We start from the raw sequence: 10,892 nt of genomic DNA on the forward strand, positions 1-10,892 counted from the left end.
GAGAGAGAGAGAGAGAGAGAGAGAGAGAGAGAGAGAGAGAGAGAGAGGACACTACTACAGGTGACCTGAGGCCGGTAATTCCTCTATGTACCAGTAAGGAATTATCATAAGGTCATATTTCTATTTCTTACTATTTTTTTTTAAAGGGAGTCGTCTAAGTGCCCTGTGCTTGGCTAGGTCTCGGTTTCATTCTTTAAAAAGTTATTTATTTCTATTTTAATTTTATGTCTATGAGTGTTTTGCCTGCATATATGTATGTGCACCTGGTATGGGGGGGGGGTGCCACAGATCCCTTGAACTGGAGTTGGAGACAGTTTCAGCCACCTCACCGGTGCTGGAAACTGGACCCAGCTGATCTGCAAGAGCGTTGAGTGCTCCTAAACCCTGAGCCGTCTCACCAACAAACCTTATTTTAAATAGATATGGCGGTGATTGAATTAGCATTAGGATGACTAGCGCTCCTGTTTCTTACAAATCCTATTTGAGAAGACCCAAGAACTCATATGTGGACACAGAGGAGTTGCTGGCCATGGCTGTGTGTCTCACATGTCTCTTCCCCAGGAGGGAGAAAGGTGACCCCATAGCAACAGGTCATTTAGCTATTATTTGATTTTGCCCAGTAATTTCTCTTTGTGGGTAAGTTCACTCCAGGAACTAATGGATGGTTTCTCCAGCAGCTGTATAGCATGACCACCTTACCCTATCAGGTTGTTCTCTCTCTCTCTTAAATCTTACAACTTAAAATTTTCTAATAAGAAAGTGGGCATCTTCTTGCTTTATTTAACATCCCTCAGATTTAGTGATCCATTTAGTGTGCTATCTTATGCTTTAGTGGGCTTAGTTCCCATCGGAGAACTCCACGTTCATAACCATTGCCTCTCCACAGAGTTCCTTTTTGTTGACGATTTTCAGGCTGTGTTATATTTTCAGGCTGTTGATTCAGGTATTACCATGAAAGCTCTAGTTGCTGCCCTTAGGAAGTCTCAGACAGGAAATTCACAGAAAACAGTGAACCAGAACTGGGGTAGAGGTTATAGAGGATGCTGAGGAAACCATAGTAACTCTGGGCCACAAACAGGATTTGATTCCACTGCTACAAGATTGCCCAGGTTCCTGGGCAGAATTAAATGCCAGCTAAAAGTCTTGGTACCGTGGTGTTACCTTTGCCCAGACTTCAAGGGTGGACATGTACTTTCAGGTGCCTCATTCAATTCCCTCAGCTGTGAAGTTGGGGCTCTTTACTCTGAAAACTTACATTCTATTTTAGGTAGCAGAAAATAGTTTCAAAGTTCTTTTCTTTTTCTTCTCTTTAACACCAGACTATATTTTAACCAATTCCCAGCAAGGAGCTTATGTGTTTGGACACAAATTTGTTCACATGGTGAAGGGCCCTTTGGTGAGATTGCTGTAGGAAAGCCTTTGATTTTAGGTGTTTGTTTGTTTGTTTGGTGTTTTGTTTTTAGTAGCTGTAAGTGGAGAGCATCTCTGTACCCTGGCCTGGAGCGGGGTGGGGTGGGGCAAAGAATGATAGGACATGAGACACAAAGAAGAAGCACAGATCTGAATGTCTGATCGAGATGAGTGTCTGAACAAACTTTATTGTTTGGTCGTTGTTATAAAGACAAGCAGGCAGGAGGGAATCAGGGCCATCCGGTAATTGTTAAGTTCTTTGCAAACATTCCTTAGCCCAAACCACTTTCTCAAGGAGCAAGAGGACAATAAGACATTTGTTAGGCTCAAGTTGCTAATTTTCTTTCCCAAGCAGGAAGGCCAATAAGGTCTTCCTTAACTCAGGCTATCTAAACTAACATTTGTTCTCAGGAAGAAGGAAGTCTTGGCTCCTAGCATCCCTGTGTAACAGTAAGAGTCAGCTGTGGAAGTCAGGCAGACCCTCAAAGCCCAAGACTCCAAGCCCATCATAGGTAAAGCACACCTGGGGCCTCTTTTTGCTAGTTAATAAAATTTTAAAAATCCATCCCTTTTTTTTTTTTAAGATTCTAAAAGCAAATAGAATGAATGAAGTTTTTCAGGTATATCCATATGATTTTTCTAAATTTCATAGATATCAGTTGTAATGTCTCCCTTTTTGCCTCTAACTTTATTAATGTGGCTTTTCTCTCTTTCGGTTAGTTTAGTTAGTTTGTTTTTGTTGTTGTTTTAAATCCTAGTATCAACTTTCTTAGTATCAGCTCTGTTTATTTAATTCTTTGTGAATCTTTTTGTTTTTCTTTGTTTTGTTTCACTAATTTCTGCCCTATCTAAATTATCTTTCCCATATGTCTTAGTTATTGTTCTGTTGCTATAAGAAGACACCATGACCAAGGCAACTTTTAAAAGAAAGCATTTAATTGGGAGCTGGCTTACAGTTTCAGAGAGTCAGTCCATTATCATTGTGGTGGGGAGCATGGGGGCAGGCATGCCAGTCCCTCTCAAAGTGTGTGTGTGTGTGTGTGTGTGTAGCAGTTTTTTTTTAAATGATTACTTTGTAATCATTTAAAATTATGTGTATATGGCTATGTATATGCATGTGAGTGCTATGCCTAAGAGGCCAGAAGAGAGTATTGGGTCTCTTGGAGTTGGAGTTATAGTTGGTTGCGAGCTGCCTGATGTAGGTGCTGGGAATTGAACTCTGATCCTCTGCAAGCACAGCAAGTGCTCTTAACTACTGAGGCATCTCTCCACTCCAGCCCCTCTCTTAATATAGGTACTTGTAGCTATAAATTTGCCTCTTAGGACAGCTTTCATTGTATCCCATAGGTTTTGGTGTGTTGTGTTTTCATTTTCAATTTCGCCAAGGGATTTTTTTTATTTCCTTCTTGACTTCTTCAGTGAACTGGTCATTATTCACTAGTGTATTGTTTAATTAGTGTTAATTAGTGTGTTAATGAGTTTGTATATATATTTCTTTGTTTTTGTTTGCTTGTTTGTTTGTTTTTTAGAGACAGGGTTTCTCTGTGTAGCCCTGGCTGTCCTGGAACTCACTCTGTAGACCTGGCTAGCCTCGAACTCTCGAACTCAGAAATCTGCCTGCCTCTGCCTCCCAAGTGCTGAGATTAAAGGCATGCGCCACCACTGCCAGGCGAGTTTGCATATTTTTTAAAAATTTCTTTTGCTGTTAATTTCTAGCTTTTCTTCATGGTTGTTAGATAGAACAGGAGATGTTATTTCCATTTTCCTATATTTGCTAAGGCTTGCTTTGTGTCTTCTTACATTAGTTATCTTAGAGGTCTGAGAACTACGAGAAGACCATGTACTCGGCAGGGTTTGATGGAAATGTTCTGTAGATTGCTGTGGACTCTTATTTAATCTGGGATCTCATTTAACTCAGATGATTTTCTACTTATAGGTGAGAATGAAGTGTTGAAGTTGCCCACTTGCTGTGCTGGGTCAGTTTGTGACATTACCCTGAGTAGAATTTGTTCTATGTATACATTAATGTTTACCAGTACAATGTCCTCTTGATGGGTTCCCTTAATCCACGTTAAGTAAGCTTCTGTACCTTCTGACTAGTTTTGGGTTGAAGTCTCTCTTGTCAAGTATTTGAACAATAATGCTTGCTTGTTCCTTAGACGCATTCCTTACGTCCATTGGGTACCCTTTTCTACCCCTTCAGTGTTCCTTTATCTTTTATGTCAAATTTTTTTTTCTTGACGACAATAGGTGGGTCCTGTTTTCTTGTTTTGTTTTTGTTTTTTAACCCAATCTACAGTTTGTGACTTTTGATTGTGATTCTGAGACCACTAACACCCAGAATTACTCTTGAAAGGCATTGCTCAAGAAGTAAGTCCAATACTTGCCAAATGAGACCTCATGAAATTAAAAAGCTCTTTGTATGTTGAAGGAACTACTAATTGGGCAAAGAGACAACATTCAGAATGGGAGAGACATCTTTGCAAACTATACATCTGACAAAATATTAGTCTAGAATATGCAAAGAACTAAAAAAGTAAACAGTAAGAAATCAAACAACCCGATTAATAAACGAGCTAATGAAATGAGCAGGTGGCTCACAAAAATTGAAATAAAGGTCCAGGGGGTTGACTGAGGGGCGAAGGTGCTTGTCACCAAGCCAGACAACCTGAGTTCTACCCCCAGAACGTACATGATGGACAAGGATGGACTCCCAAAAGTTGTCTCTGACTTTCACAAATGGCAAGAAAGCCTCTCACTCACAGTTAAGTAAATAAACAAAAAATTAATTAATTAAATAAATGGTAAGAAAATGCAAATAGCTAAAAATAATGAAAAAAATGCTCCACTCCACTAGCCGACTGAGGGTGAGTCAAAGCACTGTGAGAGTGCATCTTATTTATCTCTGTGAGAACAGCAGCCGTTTAGATAACAAATAAGAACACATGCTGCCCTTATACACTCTGAGGGCAATGTAAGCTCGGCCAGCCTCTGGAAAGTCAAAACGGAGGTTGTTAAAAAAAAAGTTAAATATCTCTTCCATGGACCCAGCTGTATTTTTTCAAAGGGCTGTAAGTCGTCAGCATATCATGGAGACACTTGCACTTCAATACTTATTCACAATACTTACGTTACAGAACCTGCCTGACCATTAAAAACAGAGGAATGGATGAGGAAAATGTGGCATCTCTCTCTCTCTCTCTCTCTCTCTCTCTCTCTCTCTCTCTCTCTCTCTCACACACACACACACACACACTCATACACTCATACACACACTCACATAATTTCAGCCGTAAAGAACAGAGTGACAGCCCAGCAGTTGTGGCACACACCTTTAATCCCAGCACTTGGAAGGCAGAGGCAGGTGGATCTTGGAGTTTGAGTCTGGTCGGGTCTACAAAGCCTGTTCCAGGACAGCCAGGGTCAAACAAAACCAAAACCAAACCAAAAAACAAACCAAAACGGGAAATGTTTGCCGGAAAGTAGACAAAAACTGAGATGATCATCTTAAGTGAACTGAAGCAATCTCAGAAGGATAGCTGTCACGTGCTTTTATCATTTGTGGTTCCTAGATTTTATAGAGTCACATAAATTCATCTATATGACCTGAAAGCAGAAGCGAAACTTTCTGAGAGACCAAGGGACTAACAGGAAATGGGGGATGGGCAAACGGCGAGAATATGGCCAACATAGTGTATACATGTATAGAACTTTGCACAGCCTTAGCCAGTGCCATTCCGAGTACTCAGGCCAGCCCTCTTGCTGCCTCCTCCTCCTCCATGTCCTGTCTCAGGAAAGCAGGAAGTGTAAGAGGCTCTACTCCCCAGCCCTCTGTTGCCCTCTCTGCCAGCCACAGACCCCAGAGGAGGGGATTGGGAGCAAGGTGCCTCGTGAGGATCTCAGGATTTGTTTCTGATAAGGTCAGCTGGGCTTTTAGGTGGGGAGAATATTGATTCTAGAGCTTTCTAGGTTTTGGAGTGTGGGATCTGGAGTCCGTCCACAAGGCCAGAGAGGGATTGGGGTTTGAATACTGAAAGGGAAGTCGGGATCTTTTCTCTGTGTGAGTAGCTGCCCTCTTCCCTCTTCGAATCTTCTTCCCCTCTTCCCCCCCCCCCCTTGGATCATGTGCTTCTGGATGTTCCTGGAATGTTTTAAGTACAGCCATCTATCCTTGAACGGAATCTTAATTGACTTGGCTGTGCTGTCTCCTCACCGTCTCACCTTCCTCACCTACCGCCAAACTTCAAGTCTGATACTCACACACACACACCGTCAACACGCGTGCTCCCAAACACAGACACCTTCTAGCGATTTTATCTATTTATTTATTTTTAATCCTCAGTTCAGGGAATTGAATCCAGGGCTTTAAACATGCTAGGCAGGTACTCTGTCACCAAGCTACCTCCTTCCTCAGCCTGTCATTTCTAATCCTGAGAAATTAAAAAGAAACAAGACAGTCCAGAGAATGAAACAATAGGAAGGACATTTTAAAAGCCCAGAAATCCGTTCCTGCGGCAAGTTACATTCAGTTAGAAAATGATGGGATTGGTGGTTTATTTTATTGACGTTTGACTGTTTACTGGGGTGGATCGAACACCTGCCGGCTGGGGCTTGTTGATCCTGCTCCTGTGTGGAGTTCTTTGGGGTTTAAGGAGCCCAGTTATGGGAACAGCCTTGCCTGGAGGCAGAGGCAGCACTAAAGGTTAGGATTTGGCCCGATGGAGCCTTTCAGATTCTCTCAGGCTTTGGAAGACGTGTTGACTTTTATCCCTGGAAAGTTCTAGCAAGTTTCATTTTGTGTCTCCCTCCACCCCATCTTGGATGTTGTTTTTCTAAATCTCAGGAAGGGCAGGATGTACCTTATTATTTATCAAATAATGATTAGAAGCAGTCACCTGGCACATGAGGCTGTGGTGGAGCTTGGATCGTGGAGCGAGCCTCCGATCTAAGGTAGACTGGCACTTCCTCAACATGGGCTGGTCACACACTCCATTTTATGGTGCAGTTTTTTTTTCCTTTTTAAAAAAAATTCTTTAACTTTTAATATCTTTGGCTGTTGTACCCATTTGCAAATATGACCATTTGTCTCTCTCTGTTGAATTTCCTCATTGTCTTCCAACAGAATAAAATAGTATATCTTTTTATGTATGCGTGTGCTTGTTTGTGGGTATGCTCACACATTGATCTGTGTGTGTTCTTCAAGTGCTAGCTATCTTGAGTCTTTTGCTGGCCTGAAACTCGCCAGGTAGCCTAGGCAGGCTAGCTGGTATTAAGAAAATTCCATATTTTTAGCGTGTGTGCTGTTAGAGCTCCTGAGAGACTTGTAAATCTCTGGCTGACTGGTTGATCTAAGTCGTGATTTAGTGCAATAGGAAAGTAAAGACTGTAGTAACCATTTCTTCAGAGGCTTCTGGCAAAATGAGAAAAGAAAATGATTTATGCTGGTGTGGATGCTTCTGAACACTTCTAAACCATAATAAAAACATTGATATTAAGTTATATATACATAAAATAATAAATGTGCTTCTACAGATTATAAAGTGGAAATATATTGAGATTATTTGACAGCAATAATTATATATATATATATATATATATATTATGATAAACTTCTCAAATGCTTCTCAAATTTATTTATGCATTTCTATTTATGTAGCGAGATGTGAATACATTTCATTATACAATGTCTGGTCATTCTTTATGACCAGAGAATTACTTTAGAATGATAAGATTTAAATGATTTTATTTTATTTTCATACTTTTCTACACTTTCTCTGCTAGGTGTTTTACACTTAAGTGTTTTCAGTAACAAAAACAACAGCAAGCATTATTTCAAAAATATTAACAGTGTTAATTTCCCACAAGTTCATGTCACCAGTTTAGGTCCCATAAAATGAGACCACAGTGTGGTCCCCGTTCTTATAGAGCAGGTGGCCTAGCCATGGTTTTATGGTCTCATAAATTCCATTAAACCAATTGCTTTTGGGGGGTTGTGAATAGAGAAATGTGTGGCCCAAGCAAAACAGTCAAGCAAGATGGAATGTCAGGCACCACAGAGAGGCCTGGGAAGCTAAGAGACTTCCTCAGCTCCATCAGAAGCAGTCACCTCATAGAGGAGTGTGATGAGTAAGCAGGGGTGGGCACAGGGGCCAGCAGCCGGTCATATCATGTCCAGACTCAATGTCGTACTGGCCTCGGATCATAATGTGGGATGGGGGAGGGTTGTTCTGTTTTTCTTTCAGGAAATACTGTTAAAAGGGTGTGAATGTGGGAAAGAGACTTGTAAGGAGAACGGAGGGTCCGGGGTGGGAGGAAGATAAGAGATGCTGGGGTCCTCAAGGGTTATATATATGTGAATAAAAAAATGGTCACACAGCCTGACCAATTAAGACGATTAAAAGTTTTAAATGAAAGAAATGCTGTCAAATTTGTGATGTCTGAAAAGGCTTATTAACTAAGTTCCTTGATCTTATAATATTACAGGAAAGTATTCTAAGAAAATAGGATTTAGAGATTTGCACTTTAAAAGCATCCTGAATTTAATAATGACTGGTTATGCGAATTATGTACTTATGGTAGATGCCTTATGGATACTAAAATCTGTGCTATAGAGAAAAAAGACATCAGAATGTATTTTCAGTATCATTAGTGAGAAAATAGCATGATTAAAATATTTGGTAGATAAAGCAGTAAAATATTACTAGATGTTTATCTTTGGTTGGTGGAATTACAGGAAATTTTATTTTTTAATTTTTATTTTTCTAAAATGAATAACTATTTTCATCAGAAAAAATGAAGGAAAGAAGGAAGTCTTGTTTCTTTTTCTTGTGGATTTTTTCCCTATTAAATGAGGTTTTAACAGATTAAACTGCTTTAAAATCTCAAGGATGTGGCCTAATGTTGATCAACACACGGGCCCTCAGTTAAGGGTCTCTAAATGGAGACTTAGTTAGAACAGGGACTGTGGTGTAACTACGAGCTGTCAAAGGGCTCCACTGAGACAGAAAGCCAGGCTCGCTGTCATTCCACCTCTGTGCTTGGCCCAGGGTTGCAGTCTCCTTAGGCAGTACAGAAGCAGTTTTATGTGAGGGTCGGGCTCTCAGTGAACCCATGTGTGAGTACACCTACGAATTCATTCTGTGGCTCACACGGAAGACGCCGGGTTTCCCCGGTGCTTTCAATAGCTGACTTCTGCACTAATGGACAACTGTTTCTGCTCCATTGCTTCAAACAAGGCTGTCATACATACATTTATTATACCTATATTTGGTTTTGAGGTCACATTTAGGTATTAAAGACCCTGGAAATTAATTTGTGGTAATCGGACTGTATTCTATGGTTTAATGGTGAAATTACCTACCTAACTATTTTTAATTTCCACCATCCCACACTGCCAGTTTGATTGGTGAAAATTGGCCTCTTATCATAATTGTGGTTTAATTTTTTTGTAAATGAAATTGAGCATTTTCCCCCGCAAAAGAGTCAAAAATTGTTGGTCTTAAATTAGTCATTGTATTTATGTGTGAACTGCCTGCTCTGATCCACACCTGTTCATACATGGGGTTACTGATCTTTCTTACCTCTTTGACTCTGGATCTTGTTCTGTAACTTAGTCTGGACTGTAATTTGAGACCATTTATAGGCATATGTGACCATGCTCAGGGTTCTATTCTGCTTCTCTTTAAACTGACTTAATGGGAAACAAGAAAATTAGCCCCTCCTCCATTTAAAAATCATAATATTGATGTTTTCCTCCATTACAAAATTTCTAGGTGTGGGCCTGGGCTCTGAGGTCTCAGAAGCTTCTGCTGAGATCCTCAGGTTCTTGTGTCTGAGAACAAAGAACTGGACTACTTTATTGTGATTGTGATTTTTTTAAAAATCTATTAAAGAAGAGAAAGAAAGGCACGGCTGTTGGGAAAGCAGGCTGCAAGGCTGGGGCAGGTCCAGGGGAGGACAGCGTTATGACTCTCTATGTGTCCCTCTGAGCAGCAGCACCTGCACCTGAGGTTTCTGAGGCCAGCCTGAGTTAGAGAGCAAGATATGGAGGCAAAAAGGCAAGAAAGATCCCGTGTCTGAACAGGTACGGATCAGAGCAGGCAGGTCACGGATAAATACAGCAACTCACTTAAGACCAACAGTTCTGCTCAATTTTCACTTACAAAAGGTAAACCACAATTATGAGAGGCTAATTTTCAATAACCGAATTGGTAGAAACCACAAATCTACAGTGTGCTGACTGGCGACTGACCTCTTGTTTATGTCAGTCTCGATGCCTCTTTCTCCCCTATTCCCGCCATATTTGGATTACTTTTTGTAAAATATTTTACTTATTTATATGTTTTATTTATTTATTTATTTATTTATTTATTTATTTATTTATTTTGTGGGGTGGTGACATGGTTCAGATAGGAACAAGCCTGTCTATCTGAGTCTGATCCCTAGAAGTGCGTCAAGCTGCAGGGAGAGAACCAATGACACAAACTTGTCTTCTTACCCGAACACGGGCATCATCAACCATGTGCGTGTGCACACAGTGCTATTTAAAGTTTCAACTCTATCCATTTGCAATTTATTCTGATGTAAGGATTTCATTTAGGATCCTTCCCTCTTTCTCTCTCCTTCTTTCTCTTTCTTTAAGTTTCAGTAATTGTTCTAACACAGTGTGTTTAAAAGCCCCGTCAGGGTGGCTGTCCTCTGGGCCATTCTACCTGTCCTTGTGGTCACTTTGGTGATTCATGGATTTGAGAAGGACGTGTGTTCTCTCCTGTAAGAGACTCACAGTTAGAATATGTCTCCTGCTCTGTCTGTTCACTCTTTGGGTTTCTCTGAGAGATGTGTGAGTTGCAGATCTTTGGGGGAAGGCAAGTTTTCGGTTCTCTTAAGAACTTGGTTCTAATACTATGTTTTCTAAAGAGCACTCGTGCTGATGCCCAGTCTGAGAGGCACTTCCTGTCCTGCTGTGGACTTCCCGGAAGTCTACTTCCTGTCTTTACACCATCCAGCCTTTAACACAGGAACACACCCAAGGCAGCATTTCTTCTCATTCTCATATTTTCTTTCCTCTCCAGGTCTAACAGCTTATTTAAGAAATGAATGAGGGGACCAGACCAGCAGGTGGAGGTGCCTGTGTGCAGAGCTGGCAGCCTGGCTCAGCCCCAAAGGTGGGAGGCACCGACACTTCCCAGAGGTCCTGGTACAATTGCTGTGACACACTCATGCCTATACCCACCACACACACACACACACACACACACACACGTAATGAATTCAGTAAAAGGAAAATAATGGGGGACATGTAGAAGATGAAAGAGGTCTGTGTGTGGTGTTATTCCAACAGCTGATGAGCGGATGTACTGGGCGTGGCACACATCTTTATTTCCAGTTCTTGAGACGCCATGGCAGGAAGACAGGACTGGTGCACACTGAATTCCAGAGCTACATAATGGAACCCCTTTCCTCTCCTCTCCTCTCCCCTCCCC

At 41.1% G+C, this 10,892-nt stretch overlaps 1 protein-coding gene across 2 annotated transcripts in view; it reads left to right on the forward strand.

Moving 5' to 3' along the window:
- The window catches only part of Casp8 (caspase 8), a 39,841-nt gene that overhangs the window by 985 nt on the left and 27,964 nt on the right, over positions 1 to 10,892 (forward strand). The window contains exon 1 of one of the 2 annotated variants that reach the window (XM_028765857.1): positions 4,941 to 5,330. The exons of the other annotated variant lie outside the window; for it this stretch is intronic. The gene's annotated coding sequence lies outside the window, so the exon portion shown is untranslated. Of the gene's footprint in view, positions 1 to 4,940; positions 5,331 to 10,892 lie in introns of those variants that run through there. 2 annotated transcript variants of the gene reach the window in all.

Source organism: Grammomys surdaster, unplaced genomic scaffold (genome assembly GCF_004785775.1).
Source record: "Grammomys surdaster isolate TR1022 unplaced genomic scaffold, NIH_TR_1.0 165, whole genome shotgun sequence".
NCBI lineage: Eukaryota > Metazoa > Chordata > Mammalia > Rodentia > Muridae > Grammomys > Grammomys surdaster.